Source organism: Lynx rufus, unplaced genomic scaffold (genome assembly GCF_022079265.1).
Source record: "Lynx rufus isolate CCGP_SWC_20201006 ecotype Redwood Valley unplaced genomic scaffold, mLynRuf1.p SCAF_5, whole genome shotgun sequence".
NCBI classification, from domain to species: Eukaryota; Metazoa; Chordata; class Mammalia; order Carnivora; family Felidae; genus Lynx; species Lynx rufus.
In genome coordinates this window covers 104,086,693-104,109,734 of record NW_025814867.1, presented here as the reverse complement: position 1 = coordinate 104,109,734, position 23,042 = coordinate 104,086,693, and the positions used below count along the sequence as shown (strand labels likewise).

The window sequence follows — 23,042 nt, the reverse complement described above, 5'->3', positions numbered from 1 at the left end:
GTCCTTCCTTCCTACTTCCAGCCTCCTCCACTCTTCCAATGCCATCCACAGGCACAAGGTGAGTATATTTGTAGGAGAGGGAGGGAGTGGGAACACTCACTTAGGTATTACATGGATTTGTATTTATTTTCTGTATTGATGACAACTTGGCCATTTCTTTTAGTTGTCACAGAGCAAATAGAACCATGATTTATGTTTTATCATTTATATAACTGATTGCATGTACTTCTAAAATTTTTATCAGATTTCTGACGGTTGTGAATCATTTTCCCTATCTGGAAAGATGAAGGAGCAGGTCCCCCCCCTCTTCTGCCCAGCAGCAGTCACCTTGGAGTTTATAGTTCCACACTGTTTTTCAACAACAGTCTTGAAATAAAATTCTTGGCCCAAGAAGGAGCACCCCCTGCCTAGGGGGCCACGTCAGCCACCCAAAACGTAGGCAGCTTTTATGTCCTAGTAATGTCTAATCAGCCATTCCCCAAACACCAAGCCAGCTCTGGGCTCTGTACTTACTTCCTTCTCTTTATTCTGTAAACACTTCCTGCCTTCCACCTCGCAGTTCTCCAGATGGACACATCCACTTTATGAAGTATTAAATAAAGTCTGTTTGTGTTACCTAAATTGTCTTCTTCAATCATTTTTAGCAGTAGTAATCAATTATCTGATGTATTTACTGGTGAAAATTCAGGCTGTGTGGATCCCAAAGACTATAAAGCCTCTGGGGGCTTGGAAGAGTCAAGGGACAGACAAGATAACCCCAGGTCATTTGCACCTCTACTCCATCAATATAGGGCAGTGTAAGAGACCCTGAGGAAGCCAGGCAACCAAAAGTTCTGCAGTTTTTGAGATTGCCTTCCATTAAGGGAAAGATAAGTATTTGTGATAAATGCACTTACTCAACAAAAAGCTTTTACGGCAACAGTGAACAACTGGAAATAATTATCCCCAGTTTGGGGAGTTGGTCAAAAAATTATGAAACTAGTAAATAAATCATAGAACTGTTAAACTATTAAGCCATTAAAACAATGACTGAGATCTCTAGCATATTTGTAAATGAGGAAAAATTAGAAATGTGTCATTTGCTCCTATTGTTTTTGAAAGCTCAGAAATACTGGGTATCTATATAATAACATGTCTGGAGTAATACATAGACAATATTAATAATGGTAGTCACTGGTAAGGGAAGCTCGTGCCTTTAATATATACCCTTTTATGAATTCTTGCTATTATTTATCATAATATTGTTAACATTTACTGAGTATTTGCTCTGGGCCAGGCGATGTTCTAAGTGTTTGGTGTGTATTATCACATTTAACCATCCAAAACCATGTGGAGCAGATTTCATTATTTTTAGTTTACTTTTGTATAAACTGAAGCAGAGAGATGTCAAGTAACCTGCCCAAAGTCACAGAGCTAATAGGGGGGCAGAGCTGGTACATAAGCCTCTAGAGCACTTAGAATTCATCACTGTGCAATGGTATTCTGTTATCTCCTGATGTGTTAAGCAGGAAAGCCTGGATTCAAACTCAGATAATTCTATTGACTATGCTACCTGCTCTCTTTCTTGTACCGTTTGAATTCTTACCAAGCAGATGTATTAATATTCAGATGTAAAAGATATTGACAAAAAGTGGAAGATACTCTATAGATTTAAAAATTCATTGAGAAGCTACTACAATGTTAGCTCCATGCTAGGAACACAGAAACAAACTAGCTTGGCTTGCCCTTCAGGCCTCACCATGGAATGGGAGATACCTCCAAACCCAGTACTAGAGAGGGAAGCATAAGGTACTTTGGAGGCCAGGATCCAGATCCAGGCTGAGGAGGAGAAGGGAAGGAGGGAATCTCAGACCTATAACATCTGAGAGGAGTTCTCACAGGATAAGTAGAAAGGAAGGAGTGGTCAAATATAGAAGCTGGTGAATGGGGGAGGCAAAAACAGGTGTAAGATAATAGACCCCTCCCATTTCCAGCACAAAGTTAAGAAGTCTGAGTAGGTAGAAATCAGACTGACTAAGTGGCCAAAAAACCCAGCAATGTGTTTCAACTCAAGAGTTATTGGTCTCTGGATGAGACACTTCTTCTTTGGGTAAAATTTCTTCTCCCATTCAGGATGTTTAGCATCCCTGGCCTTTGCCCACTAAATGTCGGTAACATCCTGGTCACTGAGAAACCCCAAATAACTCAAAAGGGATAATACTGCTTGATCCCAACCTCCTTTGAGAACCATGACATACAAAGTGTTATGGGCCATAGGGATAAAGACTTATCATAGGGGCACCTGGACGGCTCAGTTGGTTAAGCGTCTGACTCTGGTTTTGGCTCAGGTCAGGATCTCACAGTTCATAGGATCGAGCCCCATGTTAGACTCTGCGCTGACAACAAGGAGCCTGCTTTCAATTCTCTCTCTCCCTCTCTCTCTCTGCCTCTCTCACTCTCTCTCAAAATAAGGAAATAAACATTAAAAAGAGACTTTATCATAAAGACAACAGGACACATCAAGAGGAGCAACCTTTGGATTTGTGTTTTAGAAATATTTCTCTCGTTGAAGGATTCTGTATCATTTGGAGGTGTGAGAAAATTGGAGGCAGGGAAAACAATGAAGAGATTGTTGTTGCTCGAGGGCAAGTAAAAATTCTGAGGGCTTAGAAGAGGGCAGGGAGGAAGTAGGAAATAAATTAACCACCATTAAGGAGATAGTAATGTATGTGTCTAGAGGTAGAGATCAAGGAGAGAGCAGCCAACCATGTTCCCTGGGTAGATCTTGGTGACTTTGGGCAGACAGTGGAGCCATTTGCCAGAAGGAATATAGAACGAGCAGGTCTGAGAAGAGGAAGGTGATTTCATTTTGGACATGTTAGATTGGAGGTGCATTTGTCATATACAAATGGGCATGTCCAGTGGGCCAGGAGAGGAGCTGAAGTTGGAGGTACACACTTTAGAGTTATCCATTTCAGTATTTGGGCAGTATTTGGAATCATGGTATCGAATGAGCCTCTCGAATGAGAAGAAATTTTACCCAAAGAGGAAGTGTCTTATCCAGAGACCAACTGCAGAACCAATGTGATGTATACCCACGCTGCTTTCAGCAGGAAGAACCTTAGGCGAATCATGAAATTGCCAATTCTTAACTGTTTTTATGACTTTCAGGAAAAGAATTTCATATGGTTCAAACTAAGAGGAACCTCATCCTTACAACTCATGACACTGCTTTCTCCCTCACCTGCAATAGGGATTTAGATAATCTTTTGCTTGGGTACAGGGAGGCATGGAAGAGGTAGGTGTGCCACGGGGTGGAAGCTGGAAAGCAAAACTGCAGCTTGAAAATCTGAGGCCCTTGCCAGGTCAGACAGGAGAAAGTCAGCCCACAGTGAGGCAGGGGGGTGATGATGAACCGCTCAACTGCGCTGTCAACGAGGGATTTGTTTTGGGGGCTGAGTTCCTCCACACCTTAAAGAAAAACAAACTCCCTGTCTTCTTTTTTGGGAAGCCCAGGGAGATGGTTGTTAGCCAAAGAGCAGTGCGCAGACAAGTCAAAAGCATTTTGGTCCAAAGAAAGTGAGCAAAGAGCCAAGATTTTCAGGGCCTGGGCGTCCTCTGATTGGGATGGTCCAGCCCGTCTCTAGGCCAAGGAAAACTCAGCAAGCTAGCTACACATTGCAGCAAAAACGTGTACCCTTATACTCCAACTGTAAGACCCCATGCTTCAAGAGTCTCATTCTGTTACAGTCCTTTGAGAAAGAGGGAGTTTATCTCATGCCTTTTATTGAGCTGTCCCCTGGGCTGATGCCCTCTCAATTTATGTCTTTATTGCCATTCCTCTGACCACTATTTGTGTCACAGCCTGGAACCCCTGGACTCCAATGACCCTTAATAGAATGTTATTTCTCATAGGTGGTTGATAATAGAGGGATAAATGTGGAAAGTAGCCACACTTCCCTTTACTGCTCTTTTTTCTATTCCCCAAAAGACCAATATTTGGGGTGGTATAATTATATAAAATGTTCCTGAAAATCTATGTATAACTAACTAGATTCTTACTGAGGGAGGGTAGTTTTATTTTACCTACATGTTTTTGTTGAGAGACAATTCTCCACAAAGATCTCACATTTCTTTGAGCAAAGACATTTGCAGCCAAATTAAGAATGTCTGTATTAGGAGACATCTCAGGATACTAAAGCTTAGTGACATCTCTCTCCCTGGAGATGTTTCGAGGTAAGAAAGATAAATACTTCCCCTCCACTACCAAAAGATTAGTTTAAATTCAAGATTATAGTTAAGGTTTTTTTCTCTCCAGAGAAAGAGGACATGTAGGTTGCCAGCAGCCTTATACAAGAGCAGAGTTTTTGAACTCTGGAGGTTCAAAAACTATTGGAGGTTATCTCCAATAATGCATCCCACTACATGTGTGGGTGCCATTTGGCCCTCCCGGCATAAACTTTGGGGGATATTTCTCCAACATGCTGCATTTGACGAGAGTAATAAATGGACTTTGTCATTGACCCAAAGATCTCATGACTTCCATCTGTGTGTTTGTCTGTTTTATATATATATATATATATGTGTGTGTGTGTGTGTGTATGTGTGTATATATATATATATATATACGTATATATATGTATATATATATATACGTATATACGTATATATGTATATACATATATATACGTATATATATGTGTGTGCATATATGTGTATATAGATACATATATAAATAAAAATATATATTGTGGTACATGTAAATAAAACTGTGGCAGTCTAACTTATTAGCTTGCAAGCAAGATGAAACCTTCAGACCCTTCACGGATTCTGACTTACCAGTTTTATGTGTAGATTCTTCCAAGGAAATGGATTCCCTAGTTAGAAGGATCATTCTGACCTGGGATCCATCTTTCCCCCAGGAAGTCATGAGAATAGGGACTTTTAGGGTACTTCAGGTTGGATTTTGGCATCCCAAGTCCAAGGTGATTGGTGGTATCCCTACAGGTATGGATTGTCTTCTTAGTATTTAAAGGTATCAATAGGTACACACTGGATCAGATACACTACATGTTCACAACTAGATGAGGCCCTAGAGCAGCCATTAATATCAGACGGAAGGTCCTGAATCTCCCCGAGGAGGAGACGTGGTTTCTGAATGTCAACACTCACCCTGCAACACTAACACTCCCCTAGGAAACTTCACACTTGACATGGATTGCAGACTCAGCCACCCCTTGTTCCTCTTCCAGCTTCAGACCATGCCTCAGGGCCTACAGATGTCAAAGAAGTGACCGTTCTTCAGGCACTGTCACTTAATAGCCACCTCTCAGCTACACAAAGACTTGGCAGCATCAGCAGCTCTGAAGTTAGCCTGTGCTTATCCAGAAATGCTTTCTAATTATAAGCAGGCCTCAGCTCCCCACCTAGAACATTCTACAACTCCCAGAAACTCTCAGCGCTCATTGAGGCCCAAGCAAGTGAGGGCACTGAAGGTCTATTAACTTTACAGAAAATGCACATTCGTTTATATGTTTTCCCTGTTTTGAAACAGGGAAATGTTTTCCCTACTTCCTTGAAGTTCTCCCAAATTTCAATATTTAAAAAGAAACAAAGTAGGTAATGCTTTCTAGTAGAACTTCGTTATTTCTGGTTATTTCTGCTCCCTGCCCACCCACATTGTTCCCCCCCCTTGTTCCCCCACCCCCCACCTCCTCACCACATGTTTGCACATCTCCATCTAATGAAGCCAATCTGGACCATGCATGAGATGGTCAATGTGGCAGATTCTAGGCTTGCCCTTTCAGAGACAGCAAGACTATTCTAATTATCACCTCCATAATTTTCTCCAGGATGAAATTCACACGAACCTCCCAGTTATCCGCCCTGCCATTCACTCATAGAAAAGATTTTGTGTTAATCCTCTTTCTTCCGTCCAGGAAGGAAAAAAGAGCTCATCTAGTTCCTGTTGTGCAGCACCACCTGCCCATTTGTGCAGAGCCAAGTAATGATGGACTTGGAGCTGGGGGGATAAATGGGAATGGTGTTTATTTTATGAGCTGCAGAAAGTTGGCTGGGGAACCCAGCGGGAAGCTTAGCTGGAAAAAAAAAATGATTTTCTCTTATGCTGTGTGTCTGTTGTTTAGAAAAATATGTGGCCTTATCCTTTCTTGATCCTGGGAAAGAAAAAAAGAAGGAAGACGTGTTCTCCAAATACTGGATTTGAGGCCTGACCTTCACAGGGCCTTTCTCTGTTTTCGAGGAGGCTCCGCCCAAGCCCAAGGCCTCCTGCTCAACTGGGCGGTGGTAGAAGGAAGGATGAGCACATGGGGGTTGGGAGGCCGGGGGAAGAGGGTCCCTGGGCCAGTGTTCAGTGGCCTGGAGAGAATCCTACATTACTGGCAACTTTTTTGAATGGGCGGAAAGAGCAGCTGTCCTCAAAAATGGAGACTCTTTCCTCATGGCAATATTCTGGCATGCATTCTTGTGGAAGTCACCACAGTTACCTCAAGGAGAAGTCAGCTAACCGATTTAACCCAGAACGGCTTCGGAGGATGTCATGAAGAAAAAAAACACGCTGAAGACTCCGCTATCGGTTTTGATTGATTGGTGAGAGACAGCTCCTGTGTTGTTTTCTTGCTAAAGCAGCTTCCCTGACTTTCATTCTGTACAAAGTCCAGGCTGACCTCGTTGTGGGAAGGGGACTCTGGTGTGCACATTCGAAGAAACATCTCACTGCCAGTTCCTGGCTGACGAGCTCCTGGGCAGGAGCGAGGTGCAGAGAGGAAGGGGCATTAGTGAGGACACGTCCTTACCGCGGAGAACAAACAGTGCCAACAGAGTCAGGCCAGGGCCTAATGAAATTTTATTCTTAGTGTAGTCGCGACTGCGTGTCTCATTTCCCACTCTCTTTTAAAAAGTTATAAAATTTTGGTTGACATATAATTTATATACAACACGGAATTCGTTTTAGGTGAACCACGCAGTTATTTGATTTATGTATACTTTGCAAAACGATCACCACAGTAAGTGTAGTTAACATCATCGTTCACAGTCACTACCTTTTTTCTTGTGATGAGCACTTTTAAGATCTACTCTTTCAGTAACTTTTAAATATACAATATGGTATTGTTAACAACAGTCATCACGCTGTATATTACATCCCCAGGGTTTGTTTATCTTATGATTGGAAGTTTGTGCCTTTTTGACCACTTTCAACCTATTTCTTCCACCTCTCTAACCCCCACCTCTGGCAAGCACCAATCTGTATTGGTATCTATGAGTTTGTTTTTCCTCTCAATGCCACAGAAGAGGAGGCTGAGAGTGATAAGGAAGGAGAATCTGGAGGGCAAATGGTAGTTGTTTTGGACTAACAACTGTCCCTTTTGTTGCCTTAACTGCCCAGGCTGTTGGTCCTTGACCATGCTGGATAAGCTGAGGGCCACTGCTAACCCATACAGCACTTCTGTTCAAATTAGAAAATGCCCCCTTCTTCCAGGTGGCAAGGTTGGGGGAACAGAGTAAGGGCTGAACTTCAGCCTCTCTGCACCCCCTGGGATGATGCCCTTGTGTGGTGAACAGTCCATAGCGCTGGAAAGAAACCACTTGTGTGGCTGAGGAAAGGCCCATGAACTTGAATGTCTCCTTTGGGGTCAGTCTTCCTGGGAGTCCCAGCCCTCCAGCCCAGAATACAACTCCAGGACTTCAGGGTAACACAATTAGGTGACAAATGTCACAGCTCATAGTGTCTCCCCCACCCTGCCCCCATTCTTCAGTAAGAAGCCCTTTTCCCTCAGAGGCCACTGTAATTAACTCAAGAGAGAATAACCATTGTCCTAGTTAAATAAGAAGCTGCTAACAGTTTGACATAGGCAAACTTAAACCCTCTTTTCAGGGCTCACCCCGTGTATATGTCCTTCCCCATGATGTAGTTGATGTAAAAAAAAAGAATAGCCACATTAGTATTCCATTCTGCCTCCACCCCATCCTCCTGAAGGAGCTGTTCTGCTCATTAAGGAATCAGACAATGACAATCCCATCGCCTGAGCCAGGGTGGGTGCAGAGCTGTGAGCTCCTTTGTCTAAATGCCACACATTGTTATAGTTTCACTCTGCACTTCAGTGTTGGCGTCATCAACCTTTCATTGGCCAGAAGGCTCTGCTATTACAACCAGAAGGAATAACAGCATTCTCCATCCCTGTCCAGTTTTGAATATAATTATTTGTCAGAATCATATTAACCTGATGTATGACAAACCCATAAAATGGATTCATTTAGGTCTCCAGGAGTCCTCCCTCATTAACTCTGATATTTATAGCCATGGCTTCCATGCTGCAGTCCCTCCTCCTGTGCAGCATAGAGCAAGGATGTCATATTTTCCTGACGCTGTGAGGGGAGTCATTTGTTTTCCAATGTTGCAAAGAGGGGCGGAATAGAGCCGGCCTCCAGTCCAGGCCCTTTTGAAGCTTGACTGACTCCCTTGCCTGTTCCTCTCTTTTTAGGCAAGAGAAAGAAAACTAAAACTAGACACATGTGTACAAATCCTATGAGATTAATAACTTTCCCAAGGTATTGAGACAGAACCAATAAGACCGGAGTGCTCAAAGGGCTGGTTCTATGGTCAGACTTCCTACAACCAAAGCCTGGTTTTATCACTTACTAGCTTGGGCAAGATGCTAAATTTTCTTAGACTTTCGTTTCCTTGTGTGTAAAATGGAGGTATTAATATTTCCTAACCTCATGGGGTTGTTGGGGGGGATTCAGTGAATTAACATATATAAAGTGCTATTTGGCACATAGCAAGTGCAAAATAAATTTACTTAAACGAATATTTATAATTGCTATTATTACCTTGGGCAGTGGCTAAATCAAGTTTCCATTCTGCAGGTATACAGTCTCACCCAGCTGGTTTTACACCATGTTCTAGGGAGCATTGAGCTTGAGCAGAGGTGCCTCAGTTTCCCCAGAGGGGCAAGTGTGTTAGCTGTGGAAAGCACAGTAGCCAAAGGCCTGTCAGAAAGGATTTCCTACGTTCTTTTGCCAGAGCCTTGACACTTTCATCATTTCATGTATTGGAATTCTGGATGTGTTTTCATTAAAGAATGAGTTCTTGCCTCAAAACTCCAAAACAGGTGGAAAGATGCAGCTCTAGATACCTGTGATCTGTATAAGTTCCCCATCTAATGTAAGGAGCCCTGGGAATGCTGGTCCATATTTGCTTACCCAGAGTCTTTCATGAAACTGTGGTTGTGAGGCCCTCAAAAGTTTTCTTTTACTGGGGAGCCTTGGTGGCTCAGTCGGTTAAGCATCCGACTTCGGCTCAGGTCATCATCTCGTGGTTTGTGAGTTCGAGCCCCACGCCGGGCTCTGTGCTGACAGCTCAGAGCCTGCAGCCTGCTTCGGATTCTGTGTCTCCTTCTCTCTCTGCCCCTCCCCAACTTGTGCTCCGTCTCTCAAAAAATAAATAAATATAAAGGAAAAAAGTTTTCTTTTACTTTGTAGTTACCAAGACAGGATCCCAAAGAGTGGCATCTGGCCTGGGGAGACAGAGTCCTGCTAATCAAACTCTTCAGTCATCTGGAAATCAGAATGCTTATTTTAGAGAAACACAGACCATTCATAAGAGCAGACTATGTGGATCTCCTATCCAGGATCTTCTTGCTCCCTGCATCAAGATGTCAGGGAACCTCAACTGGTCATCAGGAGGTTGACTAGACATTTCAGCAAAGAGGAAAGATAGCCGTGCAAGTTGTTTAATATGGCTTATAGTGAGAACTAGTTATATACCCCTTCTCTCCAAAAGGAATGGGGACCTTAGTGACCGAATGCTCTGGTCCCTAAATTCAGTGTCTCACTATTGGTTACTGTCATCAACCATAAAAAGATTTGCTTCCCTTTTCCCCCACTTTAAGCTCACAAAACTTTTCCCTTCTATGACTTACTAATTTTTATGTTTTATTCAAGAAATATTTGTTGAACATCATTTACTATGTGCCAAGTGCTAGGAATATAAAAGTGAACAATACCCTAGATACCTTTACACCACTGGTTTTACTATATAGGCAAGTTTTGATATAGATCTAAAAGCCATTCTTTGTTTTTAAGGTGACTTTGGTATATCTTATCTTACCAATATTGGCCTTGGTATCAGTATGCTGCATAACACTATCACCTGACTTTCCTGAGTGAATGTCTTGTTGCCTCAATAATATTTTAAGCTCCTAGAAGGCAGAGAACAGCTTAGTATATCTCCCGGTATCCAGGGTATGCTGTGCACATAATAGGAACTAAATATCTGTCATTTTACAAGAGACACCATGTTTCTTACCAGTCATATGGGAAAGAAGGAGGCAGTCTTACATAGTTTTATTTCAGAGATTCCCAAACCAATGGCCCATAAGTTAAATCCAGTCAGCAAACATGTTATATATTTGTTTGGTCTACACTACACTATATTTGTTTCTATGTTTTTGTTTTTTTTTTTTTAAATGGAGCTAACATTAAAAAAAATGATATCTCTTACACACACACACACACACACACACACACACACACACTGAGAATTCCAAGCTTCTCTGGATTTTCAATTTCCCTGGAAAAATTAGAAGACCTGCAACCCTTAGCCTCATACCTGCTGAGCAGAAGTGCTGGCATGAGATTGTGCTGAACCACTTCAGAGAGCAAACATTTCCCGGTGGGCTGCAGTTCCTGTCGCTCTGTGTTTCATCACACTTGGCCTGCCTCACTTATATAATGGCTGAATCCTAAGGCATTTGAATCCATGACCTTTGTTTTACATGAAACCAGTATAGTGGGAAAGGGGAGAGAAAATAGCCCACTCAGCCCGCAGAAAAATAAGAATTCTGTGCCATTCCCATGTTTCCTGGCACTCTGAAGGTGAGGACAGGCTCCCAGGCTGGACCTGCACTTGGCCGGGGACCTTCCTTACAGTCAGTCTTCTCTGGAATGTTGGTGTTCCCTGCTGGGGAAACTACTGGAGATCCAAATGGCCTGTCTCATCTAATCCAAGCTATCTGCCTCCCAGGCTCTTCTCCAACTCACCCTGGACCTCATCTCAGCAGCTTTTTGGCTCATTGCTTGCTGACACGAACCACTCTAATCCTGCCAAGGAAATCTGCTTGCCTCGCTGTCCCTTCCCCCATGCCCATCTTATTCCTTCTCTCTGGGCATCTCTGAATGGAAAATGATACTTAAGAGGAAAGTTTAAAAATAAAAAGGGAGGAAGGAAGAAAGTATGGGAAAGGGGAGAGAGAGAGAGAGAGAGAGAGAGAGAAAGCATTTAGAGAAGGCATTTTATATACTTGATACTATTTAATCTCAGGTCTCTGTCCACATAGATTTTGGTCACGTGTATGGGTATTGTCAGGGAGCAAAATTGCCACCCCAAAATGTGTCTCTTTGTCATGTCGATTATTTTAGGCTGAGTATTTTTAAGGAATGGAAGGCTCAGGAAAGTCCCATGACCTAAAAGAATGCCTAAAAGAATGTACATGGAGGACCTGTTCCAGGAAGGGAGCTATCACCATATATAACTACAGTGTAATATGAACTAGGGGTGGCAAACAGGGAGGAAACTAGCAAGTCTGTTTGTTAAAATTCCTCCCTATGTCCCATTGTTTTTGTATAGCCAAGCAAAGTTTTTTTTAAAACCAAATATTTATTCTCTTTCATCTTCCTGCGAATTGTCTTCCTTCCTTTTGAAGTCCCAACTCCCTGCCCCCTCCTCCTTAGCTCTGGATGGCATGTAAGTCTCAAATGCCTGACTGCCTGTGGGCCTCATATTCTTATGGACCCTGCACATACGTAATTAAATTTTATTTTCTCCTGTTAATCTGTCTCTTGTCAACTTAATTCTTAGACCAGCCAAAAGAACATTGAAGGGTAGATAAAAATTTTTCCGCTCCAACAGTGGGTTTGAGTTTGTGTGTGTTGTGTATGTGGTGTGTGTATAGTTTTTCATGAGGAGAGGGAAGAAAAGGAATAGAAAAAGTAGATTTACAACTATTATTCAAACTAGAAAAGGGAAAGCAATAAGAATGTGAAGCCTGGGGGGCACCTGGGTGGCTCAGTCGGTTGAACATCGGACTCTTGATTTCAGCACGGGTCATAATCTCATGGTTGATGGGTTCAAGCCCTGCACTGGGATCTGTGCTGATTGTGCAGAGCCTACTTGGGATTCTCTCTCCCCTCTCTCCCTGTCCCCATCCCACTCACGTGCTCTTTCTCTCTCAAAATAAATAAACTTAAAAAAAAAAAAGAATGTGAAGCCTGGAACATTTGTTGCAGCCATTTTGCAAGGGTGGGCTGCTTTCCTGTCAAGGCACCAAATATGTGTGTGTGTGTGTGTGTGTGTGTGTGTGTGTGTGCATGTGTACATAGGATATATATGCACATGCATACATACACACATGGCATTTTTTCTTCATTTTTTTAAATGGCTATTTATTTATTTTGAGAGAGAGAGAGAGAGAGAGAGAGAACAAGTGGGGGAGGAGCAGAGAAAGAGGGAGAGAGAGAATCCAAAGCAGGTTTTGCACTGACAGGAGGGATTTACCTTGTGACACCAAGATCACAGCCTGAGCTGGTATCAAGAGTCAGATGATTAACCAACTGAGCCACCCAAGCATCCCAGCATTTTTTTTAAAGTTTACTTTTATTTATTTCGGCAGAGAGATAGAGAGGAAGCAGAGGAGGGGCAGAGAGGGGGGAGACAGAATCCCAAGCAGGCTCCACACTGTCAGCACAGAGCCTAATGTGGGGCTCAAACTACAAACCGTGAGATCATGACCTGAGCCAAAATCAAGAGTGGGGTGCTTAACTGACTAAGCCACCCAGGCATCTGCAGTATCTTTTTTTAAGATTATAAATTAATCACTTGCTTATGTAGAAACTTAAAAAAGTAAAATATAAAAAAATAAAGGGAAAGTAATAAAAATCAAACAATCTTATCAGAGAGAATTTTTAATCTATTTCGTTATTTCTATACATAATGTATATTATTTATATAGCCAAGAGTTTATATTGTATATTAAACTCACTAGCTTGCTTTTTCCCTGTTAAAATTTTATCATAAACACATTGTTTTAATAGTTCTGTTACATCCGTAAAATGGATTTTCATAATTTACTTCACCAATCTCCAATTTTTAAGCACTAAGACTAATAGAAGCCTTTTGACTTTTATAACTAACATGATAATAAATATCTCTGTGCACTTATCTTAGCATTTAGCATTATTTCTTTAGGATGTTTCCAAAAAATGGAATTACTAGACAAAGAATAAAAGTACTTTAAAAATTCATGAGGTGTATATTGTGAAATTGCTTTCCTAAAGGTGAAACTATTTTATCTTCCCAATACTCCTATATGAATGTGGTGCTAGAGAGCTCACAGAAATGTTCAACTGGATACATCTAGCTAAGATGTCCAACACTACATGAAGAAATTATTTTATTATATAACTTGTGAGTGTCAACAGAATATATAATTAAAGGTAGTCAAAGCCACTAGATGAAAGGTTTTTGCCCAGACCACACCACAACTCAGTCTTTGTAAGAGAAATAAAAGAGTAACTCCTTGGCTTGTCCCCAGGTAGAGCTACAGGATCCTGACCCCTCGCTAATTGCCTCTTTGATCCCAGGGCGGACCTACAGCATGCCACACAAGTGACAGTGAAAGAAATAGCCTGTTCCCTGTGACTGCCTACCACACTACAGGCCAGAGGAAGAAGTCCCTAGGTCACTGCCACAGGAGTCCCCTGCAGAGCCCGTGGGACTCCATTTTCCTCGACTGCCTGCTTTGCTACAAATTCTCTCTTGATCTGCAATGTGTCATCATTGTCTTTTTTCTTTTCCATAGCAAACTTCTCTTTCTGAAGTGAAATGGAAGAAATTCCTCCCCAAGGGATACTTTAAGTTTTCACAACTGTGCTACCTTGGTCCTTTAGATACTCTGCATGTTTCCTTATTACTGTTGTTATTATCACTTGCTCTTTATCTCCCAGCCTTCTCTCCCTCATGGAACTGGTCCAGCCGGGGCTGGCTTGGCAGTCAGTCTGGCATCAGCCATTGAACTTTCATGCCTGAGCGAGCTCTGACCCCAACTCTTCTGTTTCTCTAGGAGGGAATTTTGCCCCATCTTGTTCACTGTCTGGGCCAGATGGGAGGAGGGTGTTAAGAGGTAACCTTTGTTTTCCTTTGGCTTAAAGATGTTTAGATCCAAAGTTTAGTGGTCCCCTTAAAATGTCTAATCAATTTTCCATGCCGTGAAGCTTCTTGGTCCACCATGTGAAGGACAGCTTGAAGTTTGCCCATAGGTCCACTAGGCATTCCAGAAGTTTCAGTTTATCTAGGACGTAAGCTTTTACTGGAGACTGTTATGGACCATTCAACATAAAATATACAGTGTGATTCTGATGTTAAAATCCAATCTCTTCCTCCTAAGAAATGGTAAAATATCTCTGCTCCTGTTCTTTCTTGGGGATTGCCATGCTGATTTTCTATCTTTTGCCAGTCCTCTTATATGTTCACTCAGATAGCAATCTGTTGCAAATTGGTCATTTCCTTAATCCTAGGAATTTTTATATTAATTGCAAAAAAAATCTCAATCTCCCTATCTCTGAGCTTCAACTTTCTCTGAACTTCATAGTATGTGAAAGGTTTTGAAACCTCCTCCTTCATTGGTCAGCAAAGAGCAACTTTTAAGGCTGAATACAACCTGGAAAGCATTTCCCTGCTGTTCAAAAATTATAGATCTATGATAAATTCTGAGTTAAAACATACATCATTTCCCAGGGCTACAGCCCCATTAAGATATTACTGTTTAACTGAAGTTAGTCTCAGGGAGACATGCTGTATATCCTGGTCTTCAAAGTTCCAGGTCCAGAGTAATGACAATCCAGCTGATGAAACAACTTGATGGGATGTCTCCCTTTGTGTAAAAAAAAAAAAAAAAAGTCCATCACTGAAGGTAACCCACATAAGTTTCTTGCTAAATCAAAAAGGCCTGTATACTAAACTCAATAACTATTTTAATTTTTTTCTCATGTTATAAACATAATTCAGGTTTATTATAGAAGATTTAGAAAAAAATTAGAAAAAACTCAATAGATTAATAATAATAAATATATAAATAATAATAAATTAACAATAAATAAAATAATAAATAAAAATTACCTGTAATTAATCAGAGATACTTAATTTTTCATATACTCTTCTAGACATTATATATATATATACATATATATATGATTACCAAACAGTAGGATGCTATATATATAATATACATATATATATACATATACATTACATACATACATATGTATACATGTATACATACACATGTATACATACATATACATTATATATACATATATATATAATATAGATATTATATATATAGCATCCTACTGTTTGGTAATCCTTTCTCTTTTGCGGAATAACTAATGTCTTCCTCGGATTTGAACATCAAACCCAAAAGTGAGCATCCTTAAATTTTATCTATAGTAAATATATTTTTCCTAAAGTCAGGTGAGAACAAACCAAGAATCAATGCAATAACTTATAGCCTAAGTTTTGTGATTGTTGCACTTCTTCCTTTCCTCACTTTTCTTATTTTAGTAAACAAAAGTAAAGATGAGATGACAGAGAAAAAAGAAGACAGAGGAGAAAAAAAGAGACCTGATTAAGTCATTGTGTTGTCTCTCTCTACATGAGGTCTTATTATTTTTATCAAGGAAGTTGCTTCCTCTGGGTAGCATGGAAGGTCTTATGTAGTGTTGGGGAAGAAAAAATTTCCTCCTGTTCCTCTTAGTTCTTTTGACTGGTTGAACAATTAAAATGACAGAAATTAGATTAAGAGGAGAAAAACAAATTTAATTGTGTGTCTGGTGGGGAGCTCCTTAAGAATATGAGGCCCACAGGCAGTCAGATAATCGAGGCTTATATGCCATCCAGAGCTAAAGAAAAGAGAAGGGTCTGGAACTTCAAAGGGAAGGAGAACAATTCACAGGGATGATGAAAAAGAGTAAATTTTTGGTAAACAAATATTTGCTGGGACTTCCAGAAACAATGGGATATAGAGTAATTTTAACAAACAGACTTTTCCAGGTGCCTCCCTGTCTACTACCCCTAGCTCAGACTGTTCTATAGTTATCTATTGTGTTAGCTCCCATATTGTAGCAGGTCTTCTCTGTAAATTCTCTTAGGTAGTTAGGAGAAGGTCAACGATTCTTTCTGAGCCTTCTGTTTCTTAAACATATTCAGCCTAAAATAGTCCACATACCAAGATGACACATTTGGGAGTGGCAAATTTTGCTCTCTTGCAATAGCTATGAGTTCTTGGGCAGGCAACAGTTTATGGTAACATAATTCTGTAATAGGAAGTGGTCCATAAGGTTGCCTCGTGTTGGAGTACCATTTTTGGACTTGCAAACATTCTAATGGCTATGATTATGACATGGGAAATGATGACCAGAAGTCCCAGCCAGAGTGTGGGCCCCATCCTCTTGACCCACTGATATGACCGTTTCACTTGCCTTTTCTGTCTGTTGGAACCCAAAATTGCAGAGCTTTTTCAGTAAGTATTTAAGTTATTTTAGTGTTCTTTTCTGCTATCATCTTAGGCAGTTTATAGAAGTGAACTTGTTACAGTTTTTTAGTTTATAATCATCACAATCCATATTAAGAAATATTTCCACAGCTGTATTGTATGAGATTGAGCTTACCTTTATTTTAAAGGCTAACATTTTTGGATAGTTTAAATCATGACACTCAGACAAATGAAGAATGTACATGTGTCAAAGATTTCATTTAACTCATTAATTAATGAGAAAGTAAAGAAGATGTTACTGAATCCAGAACAAATGTTTTTATAAGCAATGAGGAATACTGAAATACATGAAAAATTGGTGACTATCCACAGGGCAATAATCAACTACATTCGGGTAGACAGAAATTGTCTGCATTTCTATGGATAAGAATCATTTGCATTGTTAATAGTTTTCTATACCTTTAGCAACTGTAAAATAGCTCAAAGACAATGAAAGATGGAGATGACCCCTAGACAGCATACCCACTAATCCTTTTTGCCCATTTCAAAATCTTTTACATTTCTAATTGGAGTCTGTGTCACCCTACAAGACTTGTTTCAATCTAGTTGTGTGCCATTAAGTAACACTGGTTCAGGAAAGGAGAATATGATATCTGGTGGGGAAGCTGCCCTTATGCAAACTTTTACTGCCATTAGACCTCAATAATCGACTATTCCATGAGTGACTCCACAGAAGAAATAAAAGATGTAGGCTTCTTGGGTGAGTTCCATTAGTGGCAGCAAAATATATGAACATTCACCTGGGCTCCAGAGAACAAAGGAGACAGAAATCTGAAATTTGTCCCTTGGATCCTCTTGTTCCAACAGCCCCAGGGTTAGGGGCTCTTTTGATGGAGTGAAACTGTGAGATCAGGGAGACCTCTGAGGCCGAGCCAGAGCATGACTGCAAGGGGAAATTGACCACATTCACAACATTTCAATGCACAGTTTTTACAGCCTAAACAACTTAAATACTTTAAATATTTAAATCACTCCTGCCAGCATAAGCTTCACTGGGACTGTAACATCATCCAATTTTAACCACTACATTAAAAGTATCTTCAAACAGTCCTACCAATGCTCAATTTAAATCATCTTGTGAAAATAATGGGTTTATAGGACTACTCAGCCTAATAAGTGGCCTCTGGAAACCATCGAAGGGGGAAGCACTATGAAATTTCCTGTCAGCTATAGCAAACCAGCCCTCAAGGGGATTTCCCAATCCTCCTGGTAATACCAGACCTCTTGGATGGGGGCAGAGTCCTCAAAAAGTACATTAGATATTTGTTTTGGAGACACTCTAGTTACTCACTAGGAATCATCTCCTCTAGGTTAGTTCAAGTGTAGCTTGATTGAAATAAAACTCTCCCTGTATACTTTCCCTGAATGTGAGTTATGAGTCTCCAAGAAAAAGGTGGGGTAAGGAAGAAGTCTTTTATCATTCTGACACCAAGAAATACTCTTTACTAAGAAGATGCAGGCTTAACAGAAGAGTTGAGCAAGGACTCGGGTAGAGATATTGGACAGCTTCCCAGCAACCTGTGAGTCAGGCCATTCCAGATCAGTTTCATCATTTTATTTGAAGGGAATTCCCAGAACTCTAACCACACTCAAGATTGTTATGGTTATGCAGAAAGGCACTCCAAAATCAAACACAGTCACTGTGGGACTTTCCACCCCTCTACTTCTTGCTACCTACTAATATAATTAGGAAGTGTATGTTAGGCTACACATTTGTATGCTCTTGCATGTGGTTTGGCTCTCGAACTAATCTGAGGGCTCAATAAGCCATCTGATCATGGGCAAGTTTCCTCTTGACTCTACATATCAATGCACTTGTCTGTGCACTAGGAATAGGGTAGCCAGATTGTCTGCCAATCCTTCTGACTCTATGTATACATTTGCAATTCTCCAAATTAAGTCCGAGTTCCTTCGGAAAGCTTGTCAAGAATCCTGGGCCTGGCCAAGCCCTTGGAGGACAATGGCATTGCACTTGATCCAATTACCCAGTTAAAACAAACTATTACTTATATAATTACATAAAACCTTGGTTTGTGAGCATAATTCATTCCAGAAACATGCATATAATCCAAAGCATTTGTATATCAAAGCCAATTTCAAGAACCATTGGCTCAGTTGTGATCATGTGTTGTTTTGCATCATGTACTACTCATATTGTAAGACATTGCTCATTTATCAAGGTAAAATTTGTTAGAAATGTTTGCTTGTCTTGTGAAACACTCTCAGAACAAGTTACTCACAATCCAAGGTTTTACTGTATTTATTTAGGGTCTGGTCTCCCTTGCTAGGCATTAAAGTACAGGAGAACAGGGCCAATAGGTATCTTTCTCACTTAGCACTATTTCTGCAGCACCTAACACAGGGCCTGGCACATTCTTAGCAGCCAGTAAATATTTGTTGAATGAATGAAGAAGGACACCAGGGACTTGAAATCTGATCTCCACAGTGGCAGTGAGGAATTGGGAAAGCTGAAGAGGGTGTGACTGGGTAAGCTTTCTGAGCTGCTCTGACCTCAAACACAGGAGAAGCTTCCAGACAACTGTGATCACTGTGTGGACCTCTTCTGACAGCTGAGGCTGCAAAATCTGCAATATTCTATCCCCAGAAACCTGCCTAGCCATGACGTTGCAGCCTGAGATAGACAAAACAGTACACGAGTTGTGCTGCTTTATGCTTGAGTGGGGTCTTCCTGCAGAAATTCTGGTTGGGCCCAGGATTTAGAGGCCTGCCTCTCACCCCTCCACTCTGGCCCAGGCCTGCCAGACCAACCTTGACTCCCGGTGCTCACCCTCATCTCCCCAGGGCTCGGTATGCTCACTAAGATCTCAGTGCAACTCGGTGAGTCAGAGCCACCCCTGAGGGCACCCAGCCCAGGGGACAAGTGGTGTTTGCAGGCCTGCCCAAGTTCCCTGCACCACCAGTGAGTCCTTCCTGGCATACCAGCTGTGTCCACCAGGAGGAAAGGGCAACCTTGAGGGCTGTGGTTAGGGTTAGACCAAGTCTTGACCCAGAGGAGTAAATTTTCAATACTTTGCACAAAGGCAGCCCTGCCAGAAGCATCCTTTCTGGTTTTTTTTTTTTTTTTTTTTAGCTCTAAAGAGCTAAATGTCCTAAACACACTGGTCAGTCACTATATATCATATAAAAGTGCAGGATTTGATTTTTATGTAAAGTGCGGGACTTGCTCCATTCACTTCTGCCATTGGGTTGACAGTTGGCTGGCATGGTTAAACTCTCTTCTTCCAGGCTCAACTCAGAGGAGAGGGCAAGCCGAGAGAAGGCCTGCGAAGGCTCCTCTCCCCTCTGTGTCTTGGGACAGCATTGTGCCCAAAGGCACTGAGAAGAACTGTGACTGTACAAATATATATATATATATGTATATATATGTCATCTTACCAGCCCACAAAGCAAGATATTTTCATCTAATATCGAGTTAAACTTAATAACAGTTTAAGCTTAAAAGCCTCCCTTATGGTCTCCACAAGCATTTTGTTTCACTCTTGAAATCTGTGATCTCTACTAGAGATTGCTAAATTTAATACTCAGAATGCAGAAGAGCAGTGATTGGGTGCACACTGGAATTGGGTGGGGGCGGGATGGCAGAGAGGGAGAGCTCGGCTGTATTCTGACAGGCTCACTCTGTGTCCACAGGGTGAAAGGCTTCCCAGGACGGAACTGATTAACATGTGATTGTCCATAAACACTGTCCACACATAGATGAGGATCAAAGGCAGTGTGCACTTACGCAGAGAAATGTGAAAGTGAAGGCATTTTCTTTCTTTCTCTTACTGGATCTCTTCTTAGACTCATAATCCTAAACCTCGGGGGATGTTTGACAATGTCAGCAGCCATTTTCAAATGTCCAGCAGTTGACACACACCTCCTGGATGGGAGGAAAATGAACAAACTGTATCTGTTTTGCAAACCGCTGAACAGATGACTTGTAATTATAATATGTATCTGAAATTTGCATTGAAAAAATTTTATTCAGAACGTACAGGGGCAGGAGAACATGGGATTTTAAATCCATGTGTGTGTGCATGCACACACGGGCGCACAGACTCGAGAAAGGATGAGGGAGGGCGAAAGGACAAATGGTAGCAGCAAGTGCTTCTCTTTTTAATAATAAGCAGCAGAAATGGAGATGATTTGGTCTGGGAAGCCTTACTGTACTTCCGCGAAGTGATTTTTGTATTAACTGATTTGCATACTGCTGGGGCTCCCGGGTCCCTGTGCTGCATTCCCCCAGGCCTCTTCTTGCCTGCCTTCTTCCCACGAGGAGGATGGTAATAATTAAGCTAGCAGGGAAACAGAACAAAAGACACAGCGGCAGGGGCTCAAAGTCACCTCTTCACTTTTAACTCTGTAAAGATCTGGGGACAGATCTGCCCTGTCAGCTTCTCAGGAGAAGAGTCAGACATTATTTTCTCCCTTCTAGAAAGGAAACCCATTTGAGGGATTATGAATGTTACTCTGTGTCTCAGGCTGAAGTTTAAATCTTTTCAAGCATGCAGTTATTAAGATGCCAATTTGCCTCATTTAATTACAACCTTTATTATGGTATTGAATACTTTAAATGCACTATTTATCACACCTGAAGAGACGAGCCGTTCTACCTTAATGGACCACTCTCAGTGGGCCATCTATTGATTATCTTCTCTGCTGAATTAATTCCTAGTAATCGCCTAGTGAACAGTCATTAAACCCAGCGCCTCCTGCAAGCGCACGGCTGGGGCCCGCGGCCTGCGATGGGCCTTTCAGATCACAAGCAAATTTTGCCCCCTCGCCACAATTGGAGTCCACGCAGTTAATGATCAGAGGCCTTGAGAACAAGTTGGTGTCTTCACTGTAGAAAGGCTTTATTTCCAGGTGGCCAGGGCAGGACAAATCCGTTCTTCCCTGAAGAGTTTCTTCAAACTGAGCCAATGCTACTCTGTTGGGATGCCCTTGAAGCCTCCAGCTTCGAAACGCTGGTCTGTTGGAGAGTCCAGCCTCTGAGGGGGCATGCCCTGGGCTTTTCTTCTGTGGCCTGGCAGCTGCATTGCCTCCTTTCACTGCATTTGATTCAGTTGTTGAAGGAGTCCCTCATTCGTGAAGTTGACTTCAAAGAATATCTTATTGGTTCAATATTTGGATGAGGTATGCGAGGTTCAGAAAGTCTGTCCAAGCCAACAGTAGTGGGCAGGCGGTAGCTGCCTGATTTCAAGGAGACGTGGAGAAAGAAGTCAGGCCGGTAAGAGAGGCCGGAAGACGAAGTCCAGAGTTCTGCCTCTGCCTTTGCCGGGTGGAAGAAGGAGGTCCCCACAGACCCAGCATCTCCGCATCTCCCAGGTGACCTCCGCTGTCTTGTCTTTTTACAAATCCCGCTTAGGGCTCACTTACAGCACAGGTGGAACAGGCTGTCACTAGCCTTTTACAAATAAACTGTCTTCTTTAATTCAATTCCTCGGCCGTACCCAGCGGCTAGTGTGGAGGTAGATTTGCAAAGCCAAAGGGTGGGCAGTCTGGCTAGGTGCCTCCTTTCAAACTTCCAGACCAGACCCAGGTAGCATGCTCCCTTCCTTGACCTCCTCTTCCAGAACCAAGTCACAAAAGGTGGCAGAATGAGTGGAGCCTCTGGTCAAAGATCAGGGATCTGTTCTGAAATTTGAGATGTTTCTAGACAAGCTGCCAGGTCATGGCTCTTGTGACCTGTCGGGCCATGCTAAGCCTAACACAAAAGCTAGTGGAGTTAGATGTGGCCAGCCTAGAATGTCCCTAAGTCAGTATTTATGACCTCCAGTCTCCCTCCTTGCCTCCTTTTCTTCCTGTGTGGTATCTAATAATAACAGCAGCAATAATGATAATTAAAATAATAATAATATCTATCATTTATTAAATGCTTATTAAGAACCAAGGACTACCTTAGAGCATTACATACATTATCTCGCATAATCCTGACAATAGCCTGGTGAGTTTAGCATGATGACTTCATTACTAACAAGAGTCTATGTTTGTCAGCTCTAAATGCATATGGTAGGCACTCAGGAGTTTTTGTAAAATGTGGCCCCATGGAGATTGTTTTAGTTGCCTGGGTGGGGGAGCCTGAGAACTAATGGCTCTTAACAGTGGCTGTGTGTTGGAATCACCCAGAGAGCTTTAAAAAACATACTGATCCTTGCTCCCACCCCTACAGATTCTGATTTCATTGGCATAATGCCTGGGCTTTGGGATTTTAAAAATTTCTCCAGGTGAGTTTAATGTATAGTCAAGGCTGAGATCCACTGTGCTGAGTTGAATACTTTGCCCAAGATCTTTAGAAGTTGGGATCGAGGTTGGAACTTGAACTGGCTGACCTCAATTTGCTCCTGAGGGTTACACCTCTTTCTTTCATGGACCATTCCAACACCCTGTCAGGAGCCATTTGTTATTTACGCTTCCAGATGGATGGGTCCC

The 23,042-nt window shown here is 41.7% G+C and overlaps 1 long non-coding RNA gene across 3 annotated transcripts in view; it reads right to left on the bottom strand.

Annotated features, from left to right (window-relative positions):
- Nucleotides 1-23,042, bottom strand: part of LOC124526636 (uncharacterized) — a 55,819-nt gene that overhangs the window by 7,284 nt on the left and 25,493 nt on the right. Inside the window, exons 2-3 of one of the 3 annotated variants that reach the window (XR_006965708.1) lie at nucleotides 20,353-20,490; nucleotides 14,780-14,927 (exon numbers count right to left, since the gene is read on the bottom strand). This is a non-coding gene — a long non-coding RNA (uncharacterized LOC124526636). Of the gene's footprint in view, nucleotides 1-14,779; nucleotides 14,928-17,347; nucleotides 17,485-20,352; nucleotides 20,491-23,042 lie in introns of those variants that run through there. The other 2 variants (XR_006965707.1, XR_006965706.1) reach the window with 2 other exon arrangements.